At 45.0% G+C, this 5,722-nt stretch overlaps 1 protein-coding gene across 1 annotated transcript in view; it reads right to left on the reverse strand.

The window, feature by feature from the left end:
• Window positions 1-5,722, reverse strand: part of depdc5 (DEP domain containing 5, GATOR1 subcomplex subunit) — a 393,910-nt gene that overhangs the window by 347,306 nt on the left and 40,882 nt on the right. The window lies entirely within an intron of this gene.

A 5,722-nucleotide genomic window follows, 5' to 3' on the forward strand; every position in this document is an offset into this window, starting at 1 on the left:
CCCATGCAGAAAACAGTCGAATTCTTAGTAACCCCTGAAGCTTGGGAGAGGAAAGGAGTGCTTCAGATCCCCGGAACTGCTGCACAGAGGGCAGGAACGCCCACAAAGCCCGACTCCACCCAGAGGGTTAAAGTTTCCGTGCAGATGGTCATTGCACCATACCAGGGAGTGTACTCGGTGGGAGCTGCAGTCCACCCGATCCAGGAAGAAGGAACGTGCCTGGTGGGAGCCACAGCCCACCCAATTAAGGAATACAAAAACTGCTCGGAGGAGCCGGTAGCAAACAGAACTGAGAAGAAAGGACTGAAAAGTTGGGCCAAAAAAGCGTTCCAAGGAAAATGGAAGCATGCGGACAAGAAAGCGCGCAAGTAGGAAACAAACAAGGGGTCGCTGGACTCATCGCTGGGAGCAAGAAAAGAAAAGGTAAAGAACCTCTAAGAAAAACAATAAAAAGCCCAAGCCACATCTGGAAAAAAATAGGACACGTAAAACAAGTCAGGCCTATTGAAACATGTCGTGTTAAAACCAGTGCAATAGCAGCCTTACCAACATGGAAATATAAAGTAAATGCCTTTAATACTCAGAGTAGCCATACAACTGAAGAAGAAGTGCAGAATATGTTGTTCCAAGCACCCAGAACTGAGATATACAAACCGGCCCTGCTTGTAAGAGGCCAAGTGGTGGAATTAGATAGACCAAAGAAGGACTTTTCAAACTTCCTGGCAAAAATGAGGAATTATTATAATTCACATTTACAAACATTTAGAGAAGCAGATCTCACTAGAGCTAGCCACAGAGTCCCTGGCCTAACCCTGTTAAGTGATAACTTAAAATTCCCATATAACCCTAGTCCGATGGGAACACCATGGATCTTTAATATGGTCCAAATGGAAATAAAGAATAAATCAGTTACACTCAAGTGGGGCCCAAACTATGAAGAACCTCACCAAACAGAATACTGCGAGATCTCGCTGGGAGGACTGATAATCTGGGCTACGAGCCCAACGCTGAGAACAAAAATCAACAAGAGAATAGCGGAACCAGAACGAGTGGTGATTGAAAATACCCAGTTACCCCTGAAAATGTTGTATGATCGAGTCCAAACTCCACTTGACAGGTGGGGTTCACACCCCACACGAGCGGCTAACAGAATAAAAGTATCTTACAGAGGACACCCGCTGATCAGCCTGACAACAGCGCTGACAGAGATGGGAGAAGCCTACGACCAGCATAAGGCCGCAAGAGAGGAGCTGGTGGAGCGAGTTATGGGAGAAGCAATGGAGAGATATGGTGATTGGGATGAAATGATTAGCTATCTTGGCGATCAGCTTGAGCCAACGGAGGGACCCCTAGGAGAACCCTCTGAGTGGTCAGTCAGGCAATGGAAGTGGGTGTGGCGAGGTTTAAGACCAGACCTACACCACCCCTCACCGCTCAGTGTAGAACTTTATAAAGGGCGAGTAACGAATAGAGATCACAGAGGACCTGGACCCGAGCAGCCCACGCATCCGATCTACCAGAAGACAAGATACCCTAAGCGAGCATGTCTAATCGCACCTTCACCAGGGGCCCCGTACGTGAGGAAGATATTATAAACTCAAAACGCCTTAGCGCTGGAGTAGCCAACATTTTGATCCAGTGCAAACAAACTGGCTCCAAGATACCAGCCTTACAAACCACAAATGGCATAGTATGGCTTGACAAACCAAAGTTCAACCTCCCTAATTATACTAACCACTCGATAAGCTATTTCTACTCAAACCGCCAGTACAAAAGATGGCCTCCCCTGGAGGACCCCCCAAAAGGAACAGCGTTCGGAGGAAATACATCTCCCCAGATTGTCCGTGGGGACGTATCCCCAACCTTGTCCACCAACATCTCCATGGATATTCAACGTGGTATACCTGACCCTATGGGGAAAAGAAATGAAGTTCAGATGGGGACCTAATTACCACGAACCATATCAAAGCCGCTTTTTCGAAGTGTCGATAGGAGGCATAATAATCTGGAGCACAAGCCCACAAATGGTGGAAGCCATAACCAGAAGAATGGAAAACCCAAATCGGTACGTAATTGAAAATCAACATCTGCCTATAAGAATTGAAAGACAGCGAATGCTTGAGTCGGATCGCATACTCTGGCCTTGGACAGAAGGTGGTTATGCAGTACGAGTCCTATATCAAGAAAGCCTCTTAATAATGCAAATAGAAACATTAGCGAATGTGTACAGGCCAGACTCCCCTATGGACATGGAACATGGCCCAGTCATGACTCCATATCTACCCAAACGCAAAATCAAATGTTGGCAGGTAAGACAATGGAAATGGGTGTGGAAAGGACTACAACCAGGGCTGCCACACCCTTCTCCTATATACCTGGAACTCCTTAAAGGACGAGTAACGACAGCCCGCCGACACTCAGAGCCGAGACATCGAGGACAAAGGAGCAAGGGCCCCTCTCGAAATGATTCACATGAGAAACAGAAACTCTAACAGTGATGATCCAAGTAGCGATGAAGGCGATGATGAAGCGACCCCAAACCGACCTATGGACCGTCAAAGGATTACGATTTTGGATAAAGCAACTTGCCTGCGAACCCTGCTGCGGGGACTCGTAGTGTTAATAGGCTTAGCAATGTTGTTGGTTATCTTATACCAAGCCGGAGTCAGACCCTGGAGCCTGACACATGTGGCAGTTGCCCATGGAAAATCAAAATATGCAGACATGAACTGTTGGGATATCGCTACACAGAATATTTCCTTGCCATGGAATCCGGCAAAGAGCACCCAGAACCAAATAGCAGCTTGGAATAAAGTAAAGAAAGAGGGTCATCAGGCCTGGATGAACAGACTGAAAGTCACGGCAGGATGGAGCGCGGCATTAATGGCCGGAAACCTAACAGTAGCAGACCATTCCACCGAACCAGAATCTGACGGACCCAATTGGGTCGTCACAAATCTAATGATACTACCAGAGAAAAGAATCATCGGAATAGCAATTTTAAAAGATCAGATCAAACGATCAACAAGATGTAACTGGATACAGCCCCAAGACGGAACCCCCGAGTGGCATTGCGATTGGATATGTCGACCGTTGATTGGATTAAAGCATCAAGGGTACTGGGACCGAGAAGTAATTCTTCCGGCCCCACCTAAAAACGACAGCTGCCAGGCAATTCTCCCTTGTCGGGAGTTCTGGGGCGACATCCACTTAGATTGTGACCGGATCCCCCCTCTCATTCGAAGGAATCACACAGGTAAAAACCTGAATTCGACCAATAATAAGGTAATCCACACAATACGATATGAAAGAACGCTAAAAAAAAAATGCTACAGACTGGGGATCTAACAGGCGCCCTACACCGCCTCCCCATGCCACGGTTAAGGTCAAAACGAAGCAGGTATATCAGTACCAAACAACAGAGATAAATGGGATAAAAATGATTGCCAGACCTGACCTGAAAGAGCAATGTATAAAGAAAATGAATAAGCTACCATATTGTTGTTGGGACCGATATTCTGAATGCCAAACTCAAAATTATCTACCCATAACTCCAGTACAGAATCAGCGTTATTATTACTGGAGTTGGGCAGCCATATTCCACCCACATAATGCCTGGCATGAGAACTGGTTGAATGCGACATTACCATGGGTCTGGATTGCGTCTGGGCTGACTCACTTCGAAGGTGACTTCGTGGAGGGGTATGCCAGGACTCATGAGGGCCTCATGGGACCATATTATACAGACATGTATATACAGAAACTACCAAAACCAGATGAGCTTCTCAATGCACCTAAGGGCGATTTTGACAAAATAGACAAATGTGTAGCCGAGCGAATTTTTCTTAGTCTTAACAACTCGGTGTGGCAGAGTAGTGGAGCGTCGCCTAGATGTAGATTATGGGAGACAGAGGTCGCCGTTATGTCCACATGGCGATATGACTGCACAGAATTACGTAGACAACAAACGGTTAAGATCTTGCTCCAAGCATGGCATGAATATCATCAACGAGATGACTCTAGAACATGGTGGGGGTTTCAGGAAGAAGAAATTAGAGAATGGGTAGCCCCATGTTTGCAACTTTCAAATATCTACTGGATTAAGTATCAGTATTTGGCCACGGTCTATTCTAAAGAGCAAGACATATGGGCCAGTGCCCTGTATAGACCGGATAGGTATGTTAGTCCCAGACCATGGCACATGACTTGTGATAAGGCAAAAACACAATGTGTCATTACATTAGCTCGAAGGCCTTGTGGTACGATACCAGGATGGGAAAGCTACTGTAAGAGTTATTATGGGTCTGAATACACCTTGCACGCAGCAAAGGTAGTGTGGAAAAAATATAGCGGCAAGTGGAGAAGATCAGTACCTGAGGGTACCTGCGTAGATAAGATATTAGGATATCAGCTTCACGCCAGGAAACATGTTCAAGGAGTAATAGTTCCCTTTGTCTCAGATTCAATGATAGCTTTAGTAGAAGGCCACGCAGTGAGACGCAGCCTGTGCTTGGGCGATGAGATAGATGGCTATGAGTGGGTAGGCCCGAATAAAATCTACTCGAATCTCACATGCCAGTATCCAGAGGAAAACTGGAAGAAATGTGGCACACAGGAAGATGAACACACTTGCGCATGGTATGAAACCGTTAGTTACACCGTTGGCCGAAAGGTCACAGAGGTGGTGAAAGGCGTAGGTGAAGTAATCAAAGAGGGTGGAGAAACGGTAGAAGGATGGATAGTTAGTATCTTCCTCAAAATATGGCCTTATTTGTTAGGCGTAGTCGGGATGATAGCTGTTGCCTTATTAGGTAAAGTATTCTTACAAGAGTGCCTCAGAGCTGGATGCCGCCCATGGAGGAGGAGCTATAGGCCACCCCCATCAGAGTAGGGAGCGGCTCAGCCTTAAATTAGATAAACAGGGAAGCGGCTTCACTCTCACCCCAGGAGCGGTAAAGAGCAAGGATCAGGACAGAAGCAATTCAAAAATCTCAATGGACAATCAAGACGACTGCGTGTCTTATACTCCAACCACCGATGTGAGTATTATAGATTGGGAGACAGAGACTACAATGACCCCCAATCTTACCATTTTGTCAGAATGTCCAGCCTATTTTAATGGGAGCAATATAGAATACTTTTTAACAATGGTTGCATGGATGTGCTACTGCCACACAGGAGACTGGAGTAAGGAAAAGTTGATAAGATTTCCAGTAGCGGTTCAGACTTACGCTAGAGTGATAGTATCCCATGTGATACTCAGACGACCTGAGATATCGCCTCACTTCTTTGTTACCTATCTATTAGGAAGAATCAAACTCACCTATCTGCAAAAGATCATAATTTCAGCATGGCTGATAGAAGATTCCATAGTGATTAGCCTTGAATGTGCGGCAGCGCTTACTCCGGTACCAATACCAGTCACAAGCTGTGGAGGTACCACAGGGAGAATATATGTATATATCACATATATAATATAATTTTTTGGGACAGGCATTTTGGGTTTTCATGAGCTGTATGCCATAATCATCAGTATTAAAACAATTAAAGACCTGAAATATTTCAGTTGGTGTGCAATGAATCTGAAATATATGAAAGTTTAATTTTTATCATTACATTATGGAAAATAATGACCTTTATCACAATATGCTAATTTTTTTAGAAGGACCAGTATGCATACACACATATATACATATATATATATATATATATATATATATAT

This window comes from Nematolebias whitei, chromosome 9, assembly GCF_014905685.2.
Source record: "Nematolebias whitei isolate Nwh7 chromosome 9, NemWhi1, whole genome shotgun sequence".
Lineage (NCBI taxonomy): Eukaryota > Metazoa > Chordata > Actinopteri > Cyprinodontiformes > Rivulidae > Nematolebias > Nematolebias whitei.